The sequence below is a fragment of the Salvelinus alpinus genome, chromosome 18 (assembly GCF_045679555.1).
Source record: "Salvelinus alpinus chromosome 18, SLU_Salpinus.1, whole genome shotgun sequence".
Taxonomy (NCBI): Eukaryota; Metazoa; Chordata; class Actinopteri; order Salmoniformes; family Salmonidae; genus Salvelinus; species Salvelinus alpinus.
In genome coordinates, this window is record NC_092103.1 from 6,827,535 (window position 1) to 6,848,674 (window position 21,140).

At 49.1% G+C, this 21,140-nt stretch overlaps 1 long non-coding RNA gene across 1 annotated transcript; it reads left to right on the forward strand.

Annotated features, from left to right (window-relative positions):
* Window positions 1-1,198: 1,198 nt before the first annotated feature.
* LOC139544630 (uncharacterized) lies at window positions 1,199-17,041 on the forward strand. Its single transcript, XR_011668904.1, has 3 exons — window positions 1,199-1,282; window positions 4,396-4,458; window positions 16,881-17,041. It is a non-coding gene; the product is annotated as an uncharacterized lncRNA (long non-coding RNA).
* Window positions 17,042-21,140: the final 4,099 nt, after the last annotated feature.

Genomic DNA, 21,140 nt, shown 5'->3' on the forward strand with positions numbered 1-21,140 from the left:
AAACAAGATTTTCTGGTCTGATGAAACCAAGATTGAACTCTTTGGCCTGAATGCCAAGCGTCACATCTGGAGGAAACCAGCACCGCTCATCATCTGGCCAATACCATCCCTACGGTGAAGCTTTGTTGTGGCAGCATCATGCTGTGGGGATGATTTTCAGCGGCAGGGACTGGGAGACTAGTCAGGATCGAAGGAAGAATGAACGGATCAAAGTACAGAAAGATCCTTGATGATAACCTTCTCCATAGCGCTCAGGACCTCAGACTGGGGCGAAGGTTCACCTTCCAACAGAACAACGACCCTAAGCACACAGCCATGACAACGCAGGAGTGGCTTCGGGACAAGTCTCTAAATGTCCTTGAGTGGCCCAGCCAGAGCCCGGACTTGAACACAATCAAACATCTCTAGAGAGACCTGAAAATAGCTGTGCAGCGACGCTCCCCATCCAACCTGACAGAGCTTGAGAGGATCTGCAGAGAAGAATGGAAGAAACTCCCCAAGTACAGATGTGCCAAGCTTGTAGCGTCATACCCAAGAAGACTCGAGGCTGTAGTCGCTGCCAAAGGTGCTTTAACAAAGTACTGAGTAAAGGGTCTGAATACTTATGTAAATTATTTTTTTTAAACATTTCTAAAAACCATTTTTTTGCTTTTTCATTATGGGGTGTTGTGTGTAGATTGATGAATTGATAAATTTTATAATAAGGCTGTAGCTTAACAAAATGTGGAAAAAGTGAAGGGGTCTGCACTGTAAATGCAGCTCTTGAGAGTCTCTGGAATTATACTAGCAACTATGCGATTTAAATGAAAAAAACAAATCAGAAATGTGAAAATGATTTGATGAGACACAAATCAAAAAGAGGCTGCATTTCTAATGTGGATGAAAGTGTTATAGTTTGGGATACATAACCAAACTGAAGTCCATAACGAAATACAAGTCCTTGGAGTCAGGAAGTGTCTACTCATTACTATGACAATTCCCACCAATCAAGTGTGGTTAATATTGCCTGTAATGCCAGTCAAGGTGTGTCCCCAGTTGCCTTGGACGTTTGTATTCCACAGACCAGAGCGAGCGTTCCCGTCTTTTGCTGAACCGAACTACCGGTATGGTTTTTTTCACAACTCTAATTCAACTCTAATTTGACGTGCTTGTCTCCCCCCACTACTGTCTCCCCCTCCCTCACTTTGTATCCCCTCCTCCCCCTCAGGGGCGTGAGACCCCTCAGACTGACAACGCAGCGCCACCCACTGGAGAGGAATGAGCCAGGCTACGCAACCAGATGGTCAGTACTAGTAAAGCCAAAGAAACACTTGTCTGGGACCTACACACATCAGTTCAGAGTCAGACACCAGGCTCAAATACACAATGTTCGGGTATGTATTTGCCTATGTTGGAGAGACAGAGAGGATAGTCATGGCAGGTGTAAAGGTCTATGAGTGGAATGACACACACACAAATAGAGGTCGACTGATTATGATTTTTAAACGCCGATACCGATACCGATTATTGGAGGACCAAAAAAAGCCGATACCGATTTTATCGGCCAATATTTTTATTTTTATTTTTTATTTGTAATAATGACAATTACAACAATACTGAATGAACACTTTTATTTTAACTTAATATAATACATCAATCAAATCAATTTAGCCTCAAATAAATAATGGAACATGTTCAATTTGGTTTAAATAATGCAAAAACAAAGTGTTGGAGAAGAAAGTAAAAGTGCAATATGTGCCATGTAAAAAAGCTAACGTTTAAGTTCCTTGCTCAGAACATGAGAACATATGAAAGCTGGTGGTTCCTTTTAACATGAGTCTTCAATATTCCCAGGTAAGAAGTTTTAGGTTGTAGTTATTATAGGAATTATAGGACTATTTCTCGCTATACCATTTGTATTTCATATACCTTTGACTATTGGATGTTCTTATAGGCACTTTAGTATTGCCAGTGTAACAGTATAGCTTCCGTCCCTCTCCTCGCCCCTACCTGGGGTCGAACCAGGAACACATCGACAACAGCCACCCTCGAAGCATCGTTACCCATCGATCCACAAAAGCCACGGCCCTTGCAGAGCAAGGGGAACAACTACTCCAAGTCTCAGAGCGAGTGACGTCACCGATTGAAACGCTATTAGCGCGCACCCCGCTAACTAGCTAGCCATTTCACATCGGTTACACCAGCCTAATCTCGGGAGTTGATAGGCTTGAAGTCATAAACAGCTCAATGCTTGAAGCGCAGCGAAGAGCTGCTGGCAAACGCACAAAAGTGCTGTTTGAATGAATGCTTACGAGCCTGCTGCTGCCTACCACCACTCAGTCAGACTGCTCTATCAAATATCAAATCATAGACTTAATTATAGCATAATAACACACAGAAATACGAGCCTTAGGTCATTAATATGGTAAAATCTGGAAACTATCATTTCGAAAACAAAACGTTTATTCTTTCAGTGAAATACGGAACCGCTACGTATTTTATCTAACGGGTGGCATCCCTAAGTCTAAATATTTCTGTTACATTGCACAACCTTCAATGTTATGTCATAATTATGTACAATTCTGTCAAATTAATTACGGTCTTTGTTAGGAATAAATGGTCTTCACACAGTTTGCAACGAGCCAGGCGGCCCAAACTGCTGCATATACCCTGACTGCTTGCACGGAACGCAAGAGAAGTGACACAATTTCCCTAGTTAAAATAAATTCATGTTAGCAGGCAATATTAACTAAATATGCAGGTTTAAAAATATATACTTGTGTATTGATTTTAAAGAAAGGCATTGATGTTTATGGTTAGGTACACATTGGTGCAACGACAGTGCTTTTTTCACGAATGCGCTTGTTATCACCCGTTTGGCGAAGTAGGCTGTGATTCGATGAGAAATTAACAGGCACCGCATCGATTATATGCAACGCAGAACAAGCTAGATAAACTAGTAATATCATCAACCATGTGTAGTTATAACTAGTGATTATGTTAAGATTGATTGTTTTTTATAAGATAAGTTTAATGCTAGCTAGCAACTTACCTTGGCTTCTTGCTGCACTCGCGTAACAGGTAGTCAGCCTGCCATGCAGGCGCCTCGTGGAGTGCAATGTAATCGGCCACAATCGGTGTCCAAAAATGCCTATTACCGATTGTTATGAAAACTTGAAATCGGCCATAATTAATCGGCCATTCCGATTAATCGGTCGACCTCTACACACCAACAAACTCACTCCCAGGTGGAGTCTTCCATATACAGCTCTGCTTACCTGTCACTCAGTAGCTCACCCATGCAATTGAGAAGCTACATTCCACATTCCTTAGCCCCCCCCCTTATTTTTTTTCTGTGGGACTGGGATGAATGGTTGGCGGGGGCTCTGACTGGTAGAATAGCAACATAGAAAGAAGATTTCTGTGAAGTATGCAGAGCTCTACTAACGTCATGCATTGTGCTGTGCTTTGCTCTGGGGAGTCAGTGAAAAGTGTTTTTCCCTAGTGCAATTCATACCTGTGCTTCCCAGACCTGTTCTGAGCTATGTTACAATACACACTGCTCTGTCTCTCTGCTGTCAGGCATGCATTAGCCAGCTCCGATCTGCGAGGACCTGAGAGTTAAAGTGTGGCGAGAGAGGGAGAGAGAAGCCCTTTGGTCTGCTTTCCCAGGCTGTCCGTCAGGAAGGCTGGATGTTTTACACCATGACCACCGCGTTGCCCTTTCCTGGGGATATCTGAGACAAACAGATAGCGGTGGGGAGAGGGGAATAGGAATACTCGGCCTGGGATGGAGGGAGACAGGGGGTGGGGTGGAGGGGGGAGTCAGAGCCCACACAGCATGAAAGAGAGAGAGAGCGAGAAAGACAGAGCGAGATAGGCAGGAGCATTTGGGAATGTTTAGGAACATACCCGGCCTATACCTCCCCTTGTCTCCCTTTTGTTAACAGGCCTTTTTTTAAACTCACCCCAGCCTTCCAAAAATGTGCCCTGTCTTCAAATCAAACCAAAAGCTAAGCAGAACTAGTCCAAACATCAGTCAGTAACCCTCTACAACTGTTAATCCTATCCCATCTCACTCTTTTGAGTTAATGATAACCCAGCTATTCTTAGCAGTGATACAAATGCATTAGCATTAGCAACGTGTGTAGTGACACACGTTGTGAAGGAGTAGTTAGTGAGGAATAGGCTAATGTGTGTGTATGTTATTTGTTCAGTTTGCCATGCATCAGGATTTAGGTATATCTAGTGTGTGTGAAAATGGGGGGGGAAAGGAAAGTGAGAAACACAATAGGATGGGTGGGTTTTTCTAGCATTGGGTGAAGGATTAGGCTGGTAACCCCATAGCCATTGACAGGTTGGGGTGAGAGGTCAGTAGGGGTCCGTGTAACCCCATATCACCTGTGTGACCTACAGGTGCTGACCCCACGGCACTGAAAGAACAACGCTGTCCTCTGGACCAGAAAAGAGCTGGAGGCGGTGAGAACGAGATGCAATTACAGTGTATCTGTCATCAACTTCACAGTCAGGCCCTGTGTGTGTGTCAGTGGCGGCTGGTGACTTGAGAAATGGAGGAGGATGGTGACTTGAAAAATGGAGGAGGATGGGAGACCCACGGTATAGGCGCGGACAGCACGGAGACGACAATGCGTGTTTCAAAAATCGTCAAAGTGTAACGGTTTTCTTCCATAGTTGAAGGAGAGGACCAAAGTGCAGCGCGGCTAGTGTTCAACATGTTTAATAAAATAACAAGTGAAACACTACAAACAACATACAAAATAACAAAATGTGCAAAAACCGAGACAGACCTATCTGGTGCAGACAACCACAGAGACAGGAAACAAACACCCACAAAATCCCAACACAAAACAAGCCTCCTATATATGATTCTCAATCAGGGACAACGATTACCATCTGCCTCTGATTGAGAACCATATTAGGCTGGACATAGAAACAGACAAACTAGACACACAACATAGAATTCCCACCCAGCTCACGTCCTGACCAACACTAAACAAGCAAAACACATAATAACTCTGGTCAGGACGTTACAGTACCCCCCTCCTGAGGTGCGGACTCCGAACGCACCCCTACAACTCAAGAGGAGGGTCTGGGTGGGCATCTGTCCGCGGTGGCGGCTCCGGCGGTGGACGAGGACACCACTCCACCACTGTCTTTGTCCCCCTTCTTAGCGTCCTTTGAGTGGCGACCCTCGCCCACGACCTTAGCCTAAGAATCCTCCCCAAGCCCCCACATGATTTTGGAGGTAGCTCAGGACAGAGAGGTAGCTCAGGACAGAGAGGTAGCTCAGGACAGAGAGGTAGCTCAGGACAGAGAGGTAGCTCAGGACAGAGAGGTAGCTCAGGACAGAGAGGTAGCTCAGGACAGAGAGGTAGCTCCGGACTGAGTGGCAGCTCATATGACTGTAGGGCAGCTCATGACTGTAGGGCAGCTCATGACTGTAGGGCAGCTCATGACTGTAGGGCAGCTCATGACTGTAGGGCAGCTCATGACTGTAGGGCAGCTCATGACTGTAGGGCAGCTCATGACCGTAGGGCAGCTCATGACCGTAGGGCAGCTCATGACCGTAGGGCAGCTCATGACTGGCTGACGGCTCTGGACGCTCATGGCTGACTGACGGCTCCGGCAGATCCTGTCTGGTTGGCGGCTCTGGCAGATCCTGTCTGGTTGGCGGCTCTGGCAGATCCTGTCTGGTTGGCGGCTCTGGCAGATCCTGTCTGGTTGGCGGCCCTGGCAGATCCTGACTGACGAATGGCTCTAGCGGCTCCTGACTGACGAACGGCTCTGACGGCTCGGGACAGATGGGCAGCTCTAACGGCTCAGGACAGACGGATGGGTCAGACGGCGCTGGGGAGACGGATGGCTCAGATGGCGCTGGGGAGACGGATGGCTCAGATGGCGCTGGGGAGACGGATGGCTCAGATGGCGCTGGGGAGACGGATGGCTCAGATGGCGCTGGGGAGACGGATGGCTCAGATGGCGCTGGGGAGATGGATGGCTCCGATGGCGCTTGGCAGACGGCCGGCTCTGACGGCGTTGGGCAGACGGACAGTTCAGACGGCGTTGGGCAGACGGGCAGTTCAGGCGCCGCTGGGCAGACGGGCAGTTCAGGCACCGCTGGGCAGACGGCAGACTCTGGCCGGCTGAGACGCACTACAGGCCTGATGCGTGGTGCCGGAACTGGAGGTACCGGGCTGAGGGCACGCACCTCAGGGCGAGTGCGGGGAGGAGGAACAGGGCTCTGGAGATGCACTGGAAGCCTGGTGCGTGGTGTAGGCACTGGTGGTACTGGGCTGGGGCGGGAAGGTGGCGCCGGATATACCGGACCGTGAAGGAGGACACGCGCTCTTGAGCACCGAGCCTCTCTAACCTTACCAGGTTGAATGGTCCCCGTAGCCCTGCCAGTGCGGCGAGGTGGAATAGCCCGCACTGGGCTATGCAGGCGAACCGGGGACACCACCTGTAAGGCTGGTGCCATGTACGCCGGCCCGAGGAGACGTACTGGATGCCAGATATGTTGGGCCGGCTTCATGGCACCCGGCTCGATGCCCAACCTAGCCCTACCAGTGCGGCAAGGTGCAATAGCCCGCACTGGGCTAAGCACGCGTACTGGGGACACCATGCGCTTTACCGCATAACACGGTGTCTGACCAGTACGACGCCCTCTCACTCCACGGTAAGCCCGGGGAGTTGGCTCAGGTATCCAACCCGGCTTCGCCACACTCCCCTTTAGCCCCCCCCCCAATAAATTTTTGGGTGAGCCTCTCGGGTTTCCAGCCACTCTGCCTTGCAAGCGCCTCATATAATGCCGCCTCTCCGCTTTTGATGCCTCCAGCTCCGCTTTGGGACGGCGACACTCCTCTGGCTCTGCCCAGGGTCCTTCTCCGTCCAGAATCTCCTCCCATGTCCATTCCTCCTTGTACCACTGCTGCTGTCGCTGCTGCCCGTTGCCACGCTGCTTGGTCCGGGTTAGGTGGGTGTTTCTGTAACGGCTTTCTTCCATAGTTGAAGGAGAGGACCAAAGTGCAGCGCGGCTAGTGTTCAACATGTTTAATAAAAGAACAAGTGAAACACTACAAACAACATACAAAATAACAAAATGTGCAAAAACCGAGACAGACCTATCTGGTGCAGACAACCACAGAGACAGGAAACAAACACCCACAAAATCCCAACACAAAACAAGCCTCCTATATATGATTCTCAATCAGGGACAACGATTACCATCTGCCTCTGATTGAGACCCATATTAGGCTGGACATAGAAACAGACAAACTAGACACACAACATAGAATTCCCACCCAGCTCACGTCCTGACCAACACTAAACAAGCAAAACACATAATAACTCCGGTCAGGACGTTACAGTACCCCCCTCCTGAGGTGCGGACTCCGAACGCACCCCTACAACTCAAGAGGAGGGTCTGGGTGGGCATCTGTCCGCGGTGGCGGCTCCGGCGGTGGACGAGGACACCACTCCACCACTGTCTTTGTCCCCCTTCTTAGCGTCCTTTGAGTGGCGACCCTCGCCCACGACCTTAGCCTAAGAATCCTCCCCAAGCCCCCACATGATTTTGGAGGTAGCTCAGGACAGAGAGGTAGCTCAGGACAGAGAGGTAGCTCAGGACAGAGAGGTAGCTCAGGACAGAGAGGTAGCTCAGGACAGAGAGGTAGCTCCGGACTGAGTGGCAGCTCATGACTGTAGGGCAGCTCATGACTGTAGGGCAGCTCATGACTGTAGGGCAGCTCATGACTGTAGGGCAGCTCATGACTGTAGGGCAGCTCATGACTGTAGGGCAGCTCATGACCGTAGGGCAGCTCATGACCGTAGGGCAGCTCATGACCGTAGGGCAGCTCATGACCGTAGGGCAGCTCATGACTGGCTGACGGCTCTGGACGCTCATGGCTGACTGACGGCTCCGGCAGATCCTGTCTGGTTGGCGGCTCTGGCAGATCCTGTCTGGTTGGCGGCTCTGGCAGATCCTGTCTGGTTGGCGGCTCTGGCAGATCCTGTCTGGTTGGCGGCCCTGGCAGATCCTGACTGACGAATGGCTCTAGCGGCTCCTGACTGACGAACGGCTCTGACGGCTCGGGACAGATGGGCAGCTCTAACGGCTCAGGACAGACGGATGGGTCAGACGGCGCTGGGGAGACGGATGGCTCAGATGGCGCTGGGGAGACGGATGGCTCAGATGGCGCTGGGGAGACGGATGGCTCAGATGGCGCTGGGGAGACGGATGGCTCAGATGGCGCTGGGGAGACGGATGGCTCAGATGGCGCTGGGGAGACGGATGGCTCCGATGGCGCTTGGCAGACGGCCGGCTCTGACGGCGTTGGGCAGACGGACAGTTCAGACGGCGTTGGGCAGACGGGCAGTTCAGGCGCCGCTGGGCAGACGGGCAGTTCAGGCACCGCTGGGCAGACGGCAGACTCTGGCCGGCTGAGACGCACTACAGGCCTGATGCGTGGTGCCGGAACTGGAGGTACCGGGCTGAGGGCACGCACCTCAGGGCGAGTGCGGGGAGGAGGAACAGGGCTCTGGAGATGCACTGGAAGCCTGGTGCGTGGTGTAGGCACTGGTGGTACTGGGCTGGGGCGGGAAGGTGGCGCCGGATATACCGGACCGTGAAGGAGGACACGCGCTCTTGAGCACCGAGCCTCTCTAACCTTACCAGGTTGAATGGTCCCCGTAGCCCTGCCAGTGCGGCGAGGTGGAATAGCCCGCACTGGGCTATGCAGGCGAACCGGGGACACCACCTGTAAGGCTGGTGCCATGTACGCCGGCCCGAGGAGACGTACTGGATGCCAGATATGTTGGGCCGGCTTCATGGCACCCGGCTCGATGCCCAACCTAGCCCTACCAGTGCGGCAAGGTGGAATAGCCCGCACTGGGCTAAGCACGCGTACTGGGGACACCATGCGCTTTACCGCATAACACGGTGTCTGACCAGTACGACGCCCTCTCACTCCACGGTAAGCCCGGGGAGTTGGCTCAGGTATCCAACCCGGCTTCGCCACACGCCCCTTTAGCCCCCCCCCCCCCAATACATTTTTGGGTGAGCCTCTCGGGTTTCCAGCCACTCTGCCTTGCAAGCGCCTCATATAATGCCGCCTCTCCGCTTTTGATGCCTCCAGCTCCGCTTTGGGACGGCGACACTCCTCTGGCTCTGCCCAGGGTCCTTCTCCGTCCAGAATCTCCTCCCATGTCCATTCCTCCTTGTACCACTGCTGCTGTCGCTGCTGCCCGTTGCCACGCTGCTTGGTCCGGGTTAGGTGGGTGTTTCTGTAACGGCTTTCTTCCATAGTTGAAGGAGAGGACCAAAGTGCAGCGCGGCTAGTGTTCAACATGTTTAATAAAAGAACAAGTGAAACACTACAAACAACATACAAAATAACAAAATGTGCAAAAACCGAGACAGACCTATCTGGTGCAGACAACCACAGAGACAGGAAACAAACACCCACAAAATCCCAACACAAAACAAGCCTCCTATATATGATTCTCAATCAGGGACAACGATTACCATCTGCCTCTGATTGAGAACCATATTAGGCTGGACATAGAAACAGACAAACTAGACACACAACATAGAATTCCCACCCAGCTCACGTCCTGACCAACACTAAACAAGCAAAACACATAATAACTCTGGTCAGGACGTTACAGTACCCCCCTCCTGAGGTGCGGACTCCGAACGCACCCCTACAACTCAAGAGGAGGGTCTGGGTGGGCATCTGTCCGCGGTGGCGGCTCCGGCGGTGGACGAGGACACCACTCCACCACTGTCTTTGTCCCCCTTCTTAGCGTCCTTTGAGTGGCGACCCTCGCCCACGACCTTAGCCTAAGAATCCTCCCCAAGCCCCCACATGATTTTGGAGGTAGCTCAGGACAGAGAGGTAGCTCAGGACAGAGAGGTAGCTCAGGACAGAGAGGTAGCTCAGGACAGAGAGGTAGCTCAGGACAGAGAGGTAGCTCAGGACAGAGAGGTAGCTCCGGACTGAGTGGCAGCTCATGACTGTAGGGCAGCTCATGACTGTAGGGCAGCTCATGACTGTAGGGCAGCTCATGACTGTAGGGCAGCTCATGACTGTAGGGCAGCTCATGACCGTAGGGCAGCTCATGACCGTAGGGCAGCTCATGACCGTAGGGCAGCTCATGACCGTAGGGCAGCTCATGACTGGCTGACGGCTCTGGACGCTCATGGCTGACTGACGGCTCCGGCAGATCCTGTCTGGTTGGCGGCTCTGGCAGATCCTGTCTGGTTGGCGGCTCTGGCAGATCCTGTCTGGTTGGCGGCTCTGGCAGATCCTGTCTGGTTGGCGGCCCTGGCAGATCCTGACTGACGAATGGCTCTAGCGGCTCCTGACTGACGAACGGCTCTGACGGCTCGGGACAGATGGGCAGCTCTAACGGCTCAGGACAGACGGATGGGTCAGACGGCGCTGGGGAGACGGATGGCTCAGATGGCGCTGGGGAGACGGATGGCTCAGATGGCGCTGGGGAGACGGATGGCTCAGATGGCGCTGGGGAGACGGATGGCTCAGATGGCGCTGGGGAGACGGATGGCTCAGATGGCGCTGGGGAGACGGATGGCTCCGATGGCGCTTGGCAGACGGCCGGCTCTGACGGCGTTGGGCAGACGGACAGTTCAGACGGCGTTGGGCAGACGGGCAGTTCAGGCGCCGCTGGGCAGACGGGCAGTTCAGGCACCGCTGGGCAGACGGCAGACTCTGGCCGGCTGAGACGCACTACAGGCCTGATGCGTGGTGCCGGAACTGGAGGTACCGGGCTGAGGGCACGCACCTCAGGGCGAGTGCGGGGAGGAGGAACAGGGCTCTGGAGATGCACTGGAAGCCTGGTGCGTGGTGTAGGCACTGGTGGTACTGGGCTGGGGCGGGAAGGTGGCGCCGGATATACCGGACCGTGAAGGAGGACACGCGCTCTTGAGCACCGAGCCTCTCTAACCTTACCAGGTTGAATGGTCCCCGTAGCCCTGCCAGTGCGGCGAGGTGGAATAGCCCGCACTGGGCTATGCAGGCGAACCGGGGACACCACCTGTAAGGCTGGTGCCATGTACGCCGGCCCGAGGAGACGTACTGGATGCCAGATATGTTGGGCCGGCTTCATGGCACCCGGCTCGATGCCCAACCTAGCCCTACCAGTGCGGCAAGGTGGAATAGCCCGCACTGGGCTAAGCACGCGTACTGGGGACACCATGCGCTTTACCGCATAACACGGTGTCTGACCAGTACGACGCCCTCTCACTCCACGGTAAGCCCGGGGAGTTGGCTCAGGTATCCAACCCGGCTTCGCCACACTCCCCTTTAGCCCCCCCCCCCCCAATAAATTTTTGGGTGAGCCTCTCGGGTTTCCAGCCACTCTGCCTTGCAAGCGCCTCATATAATGCCGCCTCTCCGCTTTTGATGCCTCCAGCTCCGCTTTGGGACGGCGACACTCCTCTGGCTCTGCCCAGGGTCCTTCTCCGTCCAGAATCTCCTCCCATGTCCATTCCTCCTTGTACCACTGCTGCTGTCGCTGCTGCCCGTTGCCACGCTGCTTGGTCCGGGTTAGGTGGGTGTTTCTGTAACGGCTTTCTTCCATAGTTGAAGGAGAGGACCAAAGTGCAGCGCGGCTAGTGTTCAACATGTTTAATAAAAGAACAAGTGAAACACTACAAACAACATACAAAATAACAAAATGTGCAAAAACCGAGACAGACCTATCTGGTGCAGACAACCACAGAGACAGGAAACAAACACCCACAAAATCCCAACACAAAACAAGCCTCCTATATATGATTCTCAATCAGGGACAACGATTACCATCTGCCTCTGATTGAGAACCATATTAGGCTGGACATAGAAACAGACAAACTAGACACACAACATAGAATTCCCACCCAGCTCACGTCCTGACCAACACTAAACAAGCAAAACACATAATAACTCTGGTCAGGACGTTACACAAAGACATGTTATTTTAACAAAAAACATTTAATAAAGACACGGAGGGCAACCACACGACTCTCAACTGACGTGGAACCACAGGGTAAGGGAAAGCAGGTCTTCTGACATCCGTGTGCCCAGGCCGTGATTTCCATCCTTGACCAGGAAATGGTGGAGTCGTGGACTGGGAGCCATGGGAGGCCGAGGACGACTTTGTGTACGGGTGCCTGGATGATGAGGAAAGGTTTTCTTGGTGCTGGGGTGCCACGGTGATGGTGAGTGGTGCTGTGATGTGTGTCATTGTCCCAGATCCCAGTGGTTGGTTATCCAGAGCTTTAACCGGAAACGGCGAGGAGAGCGGGTATGATGTTATGTTCAGGGAGGAGGCAAGGGCCTAGTCAATAAAATTCCCAGCGGCACCAGAGTCCACTAGAGCTGTAGATACAACACGAGGGACAGCCAGATAGTGAAATCGGTACTAAAAAGGGTTTGATGGAGAGTGATGATGGAATACTCACACCTACCCCAAGAGATGGATGATCACGGAGCCGTTCCTCTGCTCTGGTGGCTCCCGTGTTGGGACGTAGCTGACACCATTGAAGCTGGTGCCCCTCTTGACCACAATAGGGACAGAGCCCCAGCTCTCAGCTCTCAGCCGTGGGGAGGCCTCCATGGGTTCAGACTCTGACACAGATTGGTCAACGAATGAGGTAGTGAGGTGATGGGGGTGCCGACGCTCCCGAAGGAGGTTATCCAGATGGATGGCCATCGCGACGAGTGCGTCCAATGAGAGGGTGACGTCTTTGCAAGTCAACTTCGTCTGGGCCTCTTCGCGCGATCCTCTTCTGAATAGTGTGCAGAGCGCCAGCTCATTCCATCCGCTGGATGCCGCCACTGTACGGAAGGTGAGGCCATACTCCGCAGCGGTCTGGTCCTCCTGCCATAGTTGGAGTAGGCGCTCAACCCCCCGGTGGATAATCGAAGACTCCTCTGAACAGAGCCATGAACCTCCCATAGGAACCCAGCTCTTCCTCTCCTCTCTCCCAGACGGCCGTAGCCCACGCCCGCCTGGTTAGCAGGGAAATAACCATGGCAACCTTAGACCTCTCGGCGATGGGGGCTCCCCGTTTGATGAGAAAAATGGACCTCGTCCATAGCCGTCCCCAGTTGCGCCAGCTGGTTGTGGTGTTGGCGAAGTAGGTACCCCGGTTCTCGGTTGGCTGCTGCTTCCATTCTGTGAGGTAGTATTCTGTAACGGAGTCTCAGGGAGTCAGGAAGCAGGTGCAGTCGGTGAGTTTAATAGGAACAAACATGGAGTGAATATAAACCAGGAGTAGAGTCTAAACAAGTAAACAGGAAACAATACTACCTAATGGGTGATACAACTGGGTGCTAGATAAAGGAAATGTAATCAGGGAGTGATGAAGTCCAGGTGTGCTTCATGATGTAGCGCAAGTGTGCGTAATGATGGTTGCCAGGTGTGCGTAATGATGGGTTGCCAGGACCGGTGGTTAGTAGACTGGGGACATTGAGCGCTGGAGCGGGAGTAGACGTGACACATAGCCTACAGCCATGTGCGCATTGATGCAACAGTCTGATTTGTTGCATCAGCCTCATTGCTTTATTAAATGTTTTAATGTGCAGTGGTTGTATGAATTTTGGATTTGTCGTCCCAGAACGGCCCCAGAGTCTCTTTTTTATTGTCCCAGGGATGACGGAACGCCCTTAAACTTCTTTGGGATAGGGGGGCGCTGTTTTCACTTTGTAAAAAATCGTTCCCAAATTAAACTGCCTCGTACTCAATTCTTGCTCGTACAATATGCATATTATTATTACTATTGGATAGAAACCACTCTCAAGTTTCTAAAACCGTTTGAATTATATCTGTGAGTAAAACAGAACTCATTTTGCAGCAAACTTCCTGTCAGGAAGTGAAAAATCTGAAATCGAGGCTCTGTTCCAGGGCCTTCCTATTCATTTGCTTGAAATCTATGGATATACATGCACTTCATACGCCTTCCACTAGATGTCAAGAGGCAGTGAGAGGTGGAATGGGGTGTCTAGCTTGATCTGAGGTTGAACAAGAGCTCTTGGAATGACGTGACCACTATTTCCTTTGTTCAGCAAGGCGCGGGAAGGAACCCTGGATTGCGTTCTGAAAAGCTTTCGTTATAGACGGCTAATATCTCCGGCTTTGATTTTATTTGATACATGTGATAATATCATCGTAAAGTATGTTTTTTCAATATAGTTTTATCAGATTATTGAAAGTTTATCGGGAGTTTTGGCGGTTTCCGTTCTCTGCGTTTGGTGAAGATGGACAGCTTCGTGCCACTTGGCTAGCTTTGGTTGCTAATTCGACAGGAGAAAAGGACATTCTAAAACCAAACAACGATTGTTCTGGACAAAGGACCCCTTGTACAAGATTCTGATGGAAGCTCAGCAAAAGTAGGAACCATTTATGATGTTATTTCGTATTTCTGTGGAAAATGTTTAGTACTATTTTCCCCCCTCATTGCAGGCGCTGTCTCGCTATAACGTAAGCTGTATGTCGTACTAAAGTTATTTTTAGAATTTTAACACGGCGATTGCATTAAGAACTAGTGTATCTTTCATTTGCTGTACAACATGTATTTTTTAGTAAAGTTTATGATGAGTTATTTGGTCAGATTAGGTGAGTGTCAGAAATATATCCGGAGATTCTGGGAAAAAGTTGCTACGTTTTCACATTGTATAACCACGGATTTCAGCTCTAAATATGCACATTTTCGAACAAAGCATAAGTGTATTGTATAACCTGATGTTATAGGACTGTCATCTGATGAAGGTTGTCAAGGTTAGTGAAAAATTATATATCTTTTGCTGTTTTTTTGCGATCGCTAACTTTTGCTGCTGATAAATGGGTTGTGTTTTTGGCTATTGTGGTAAGCTAATATAATGCTATATTGTGTTTTCGCTGTAAAACACTTAAAAAATCTGAAATATTGGCTGGATTCACAAGATGTTTGTCTTTCATTTGCTGTACACCATGTATTTTTCATAAATGTTTTATGATGAGTATTTAGGTATTTCACGTTGGTCTCTGTAATTGTTCTAGCTGCTTCGGTGCTATTTGTGATTGTAGCTGCAATGTAAAACTATGATTTATACCTGAAATATGCACATTTTTCAAACAAAACATAGATTTATTGTATAACATGTTATAAGACTGTCATCTGATGAAGTTGTTTCTTGGTTAGTGACTAATTCTATCTCTATTTGGTCGGTTTTGTGCAAGATACCTGTGCTGTGAAAGAAATGTCTGTGCTTTTTTGTATTTGGTGGTGAGCTAACATAAATATACGTGGTGTTTTCGCTGTAAAACATTTAAAAAATCGGACATGTTGGCTGGATTCACAAGATGTTTATCTTTCATTTGCTGTATTGGACTTGTTAATGTGGGAAAGTTAAATATTTCACAAAAAAAAAAATTGAATTTCGCGCGCTGCCTTTTCAGTGGAATGTGTGTGGGGGGGGGTTGGCAGGTTAATATCGATCCCTGGAGGGAATTATTTTCTAAAGACATAAAAAAAGTTTGGTTGAATTTGTAATTTTGCTATATTTTATAGGCTACCAAGGGTGGCCAACCATCCTCCAAAAGAGCCTTAAAGGGGCAGTGTTTTATTTTGAGACGGGCTTGAATATGTAAAGAAGCCAAAATGTAGCCTACATTTTTGTCTGATTCTCTATGGTAAGAAATTTTATATTTATTTTATAAAGTGTTACCTTGCATCATACAATGATTGTGTTACAGACCATATTATAATTTTTGGAGGGAAGAATGATGAGCTTTTGGACAAGTAAAAAATCTGTCCCCCAAAAAGGTTCATGTCAAGCCCTGCTCTTGGTCAAACGGGGTGACAGATATGAGGGTTTAAAAGAGACTGCTTAAAACAGCGCCACCTATAGGCCAACCGGTGCCATTGGTGCCATCCACCTGGACAAAAGGAACACCTATATGAGAATGCTATTCATTGACTACAGCTCAGCGTTCAACACCATAGTGCCCTCAAAGCTCATCACTAAGCTAGGGACCCTGGGACTAAAAACCTCCCTCTGCAACTGGACCCTGGACTTCCTGACAGGCCGCCCGCAGGTGGTAAGGGTAGGTAACAACACATCCGCCAAGCTAATTCTCAACACGGGGGCTCCTCAGGGGTGCGTGCTCAGTCCCCTCCTGTACTCCCTGTTCACCCACGACTGCGAGGCAAGGCACGACTCCAACATCGTCATTAAGTTTGCCGACGAAACAACGGCGGTAGGCCTGATCACCGACAACGATGAGACAGCCTATAGGGTGGAGGTCAGAGAGCTGACAGTGTGGTTCCAGGACAACAACCTCTCCCTCAACATGGTCAAGACAAAGGAGATGATCATAGACTACAGGAAAAGGAGGACCGAGCACACCCCTATTCTCATCGACAGGGCTGCAGTGGAGCAGGTTGAGAGCTTCAAGTTCCTTGGTGTCCAAATCACCAACAAACTATCATGGTCCTAACACACTAAGACAATCATGAAGAGGATACGACAAAGCCTATTCCCCCTCAGGAGACTGAAAAGATTTGGCATGGGTCCTCAGATCCTCAAAAGGTTCTTCAGCTGCACTGCTCTGGGTTTATTTAAGATACTCTTTAAAGAGGTAGGGTTTCAGATGTTTTCTGCTGTCCTAGCTTCAGGGGGAAGCTGTTTCCACCATTGGGGTGCCAGGACAGAGTAGAGCTTGGACTGGGCTGAGCGTGAGCTGACGTCTCGTAGGGGTGGAAGGGCCAAGATACCAGAGGTGGCAGAATGGATTTACTTTGTGGTCATAAGATTAAGTAAAAATGGGCCCTGTTATTACCAATGTTATTACAATATTCTAAACATTGGCCTGTATCCTATGTGTGTGATCCCCAGATCCAGCATAGTGTTAGCAGTTGTGGTAACAGCGGAGGATCTCATGGGGTGCTGGTTGGGGAGGGCCCAACAGAGAAGGGTCTCAGTCTACTGGTCCAGCAGGTCCTGGGGAAATCCCTGGATAAGATGGAACAGCTGTGTAACTGGGAGAGACGACCGCAGACGATGAGTCAGCTACGATAAGGTAGGTACAGTGCATTCGGAAGGTATTCAGACCCCTTGACTTTTTCCACATTTTGTTACGTTACAGCCTTATTTAAAAATGGATTTAATCCTTTTATCCTCATCAAGCGACACACAATACCCCATAATGACAAAGCAAAAACAGTCTTTTTGACATTTTGGCAGCGATTGCTACCTTGAGTTTTCTTGGGTGACACTACAAGCTTGGCACACCTGTACTTGGGGAGTTTCTCCCATTCTTCTTTGCAGAGCCTCTCAAGCTCTGTCAAGTTGGATGGGGAGCGCCGCTGCACAGCTATTTTCAGGTCTCTCCAGAGATGTTCAATCAGGTTCAACTCTGGCTGGGCCACTCAAGGACATACAGAGACTTGTCCCGAAGCCACTCCTTTGTTGTCTTGGCTGTGTATTTAGAGTCGTTGTCCTGTTGGAAGGTGAACCTTCGCCCCAGTCTGAGGTCCGCTCTGGAGCAGGTTTTCATCAAGGATCTCTCTGTACTTTGCTCCATTCATCTTTCACTCGATCCTGGCACATCTCCCAGTCCCTGCCGCTGAAAAACATCCCCACAGCAGGATGCTGCCACCATCATGCTTTACCGTAGGGATGGTGCCAGGTTTTCCTCCAGACGTGACACTTGGTATTCAGGGCAAATAGTTCAATCTTGGTTTCATCAGACCAGAGAATCTTGTTTCTCATGGTCTGAGAGTCCTTTCGGTGCCTTTTGGCAAACTCCAAGCGGGCTGTCATGTGCCTTTTACTGAGGAGTGGCTTCCATCTGGCCACTCTACCATAAAGGCCCAGTTGGTGAAGTGCTGCAGAGATGATTGTCCTTCTGGAAGGATCGCCCATCTCCTCAGAGGAACTCTGGAGCTCCGTCGGGTTCTTGGTCACCTCCCTGACCAAGGCTCTTCTCCCCCGATTGCTCAGTTTGTTCGGGCTGCCAGCTCTAGGAAGAGTCTCTGTGGTTCCAAACTTCTACCATTTAAGAATGATGGAGGCCACTGTGTTCGTGGGGACCTTCAATGCTGCAGACATTTTTTCGTACCCTTCCACAGATCTCTCCCTCGACATAATCCTGTCTCAGAGCTCTATGGACAATTCCTTCAACCTCATGACTTGGTTTTTGCTCTGACATGCACTGTCAACTGTGGGACCTTATATAGATAGGTGTGTGAGCCTTTCCAAATCATGTCCAATGAATTTAATTTACCACAGGTGGACTCAAGTTGTAGAAACATCTCGAAGATGATCAATGGAAACAGGCTGTACCTGAGCTCAATGTCTTATATCAGCTGATGTAAGAAGGGCTTTATAAATACATTTGATTTGATTTGATTTGATTTGAATGTTGTGTCTCATAGCAAAGGGTCTGAATACTTATGTAAATAAGGTATTTCTGTTTTTATTTTTAATAAAGTTGCAAACATTTCTAAAAACCTGTTTTTACTTTGTCATTATGGGGTATTATGTGTTTTTGGATGAGCAAACATTTTATTTAATATGTTTTAGAACAAGGTTGGAATGTAACAAAATGTGGAAAAAGGGAAGGGGTCTGAATACTTTCAGAATGCAACGTATAGACACACACACACACACATGCAGGCAGGCACACACATATACACACACACTAGCTTTGCTATGCAGGCACACACACACACACACTAGCTTTGCTACGCAGGTACACACCAACTGGGAGAGACTACTGCTCCTGTACAGCCAGCCGAGCAGCCTTTTGTCATCTTCTTTAGCATTCTCTCAGTGCTGGAGAATGTGAGAATAATTCCTGCAAAGGCCAATAAAGTGAACTTAACTAAACTGGAGCCTTGTTCCAATGTCCATTATTGCTATCATACTTCTTAGAATGCATGTCCGATACAGTATATGACCTCATACTTCAGTAGTATCTTAGTGTGGACACTGAAACGTTGCCTGTCTCTGAAGAGATAGTATCGTCTGTCCCTTTATCTCTCTATCTCTCTCTTTTGATGTTCTCTGTCTTATCTTTGTGTCTGTCTTATCTCTAAATCTTGTATTTTATCGCAGTGTTTTTCTCTCACGCCTTCTCACGCCTTCCTTCTAGCCCTCTTTCTTTTCTCCCCTCTTTCAATTTCATTCAATTTAAGGGCTTTATTGGCATGGGAAACATATGTTAACATTGCAATAGCGAGTAAACTAGATAAATAACAAAAGTGAATTTCACCATAGTGAAGTCTCAGGTTTTCTGGGGCTCCTATGTTTTTGGTTGGATAGGTTTCTCAATTTCTTTCTTAGGTTTTTGCATTCTTCATCAAACCATTTGTCACTGTTGTTAATTTTCTTTGGTTTTCTGTTTGACATTTTTAGATTTGATAGGGTAGCTGAGAAGTCAAATATACTTTTTAGGTTTTCTACTGCCAAGCTTATTGTCACGCCCTGACCATAGAGAGCTGTTTATTCTCTGTTGGTTGGGGCGTGATAGTGACTAGGGTGGGTCATCTAGATATTTAATGGTTTATGTTGGCCTGGTATGGTTTCCAATCAGAGACAGCTGTTTATCGTTGTCTCTGATTGGGGATCATATTTAGGCAGCCAATTCTCCTTTGTGTTTCGTGGGATCTTGTCTACAGATAGCCTGTGTGCACACCAGTAGCGTCATGTTTTGTTTGTGCTTTTGTTCTTTTGTTTGGTGAGTTTCTGTTTATTAAAAGATGTGGAACTCTACGCACGCTGCGCCTTGGTCTAATCCTTTCAGCGAACGTGACATTTATACCTTCACTGTTACAGTGGAAAGTTTTGTCCAGGAAGTTGTCTAAAATTGATTGAATATGTTGTTGCCCAATTGTTTTTTAGTAGGTTTCCACACTACTTTCCTTCCATCTATAGCATTTCGTAATATTATTCAGTTCCTGATTAAGTATTGCTCTGTTAAAGTATACTGTTATTTTGCTGTGATCTGATAGGGGTGTCAGTGGGCTGACTGTGAACACTCTGAGAGACTCTGGGTTGAGGTCAGTGATATAGTAGTCTACAGTACTACTGCCAAGAGATGTGCTATAAGTGTACCTACCATAGGAGTCCCCTCGAAGCCTACCATTGACTATGTACATACCCAGTGTGCAAAAGAGCTGCAGGAGTTGTGACCTGTTTTTGTTGATTATTTAGTCGTAGTTGTGCCTAGGGGGGCATATGGGGGAGGGAATGCTGTCACCTCCAGGTAGGTATTTGTCCCACTTTGTGCTGAAGGTGTAAGGTTCTTGTCCAGTTCTGGCATTTAGGTTGCCACAGACTAGTATATGTCCCTGGGCCTGGGAATGATTGATTTCCCCCTCCAGGATGGAGAAGCCGTCTTCATGAAAGTATGGGGATTCTAGTGGGGGGATATAGGTAGCAAAAACAGGAGGACATTTTTCTCTGTTGACATAATTTCCTTTTGAATTTCTAGCCAAATGTAAAATGTTCCTGTTTTGATTAATTTAATAGAGTGAGTTAGGTCTGCTCTATACCAAATTAGCATACCCCTTGAGTCCCTTCCCTGTTTCACACCAGGTAGTTTGGTAGATGGGACTACCAGCTCTCTGTAACCTATAGGACAACCAGTGGGTCCATCTCCTCTGTACCATGTTTGTTGTAGGATGACGATGTATGTATTTCTGATTAATGTAACACCCTGATCTGTTTCACCTGTCTTTGTGCTTGTCTCCACCCCCCTCCAGGTGTCGCTCCATCTTCCCCATTATCCTCAGTGTATTTATACCTGTGTTCTCTGTTTGTCTGTTGCCAGTTCGTCTTGTCTTGCCAAGTCAACCAGCGGTTTTCCAAGCTCCTGTTTTTACCTAGTCTCTCTTCTTTTTTTTTTATCCTCCCGGTTCTGACCTTTTGCCTTTCCTGACTCTGAGCCCGTCTGCCTGACCACTCTGCCTGCCGCCCGGTACCGTTTGGACTCTGACCTGGCTATGAACTCTTGCCTGTCCCAGACCTGCCTCTTGCCTGCCCCTCGTTGTTCAATAAATATCAGAGACTCGAACCATCTGCCGTCTGTGTCTGCATTTGGGTCGCACCTTGTGTCGTCATAGTTTGTCTGTTGCCAGTTCATTTTGTTCG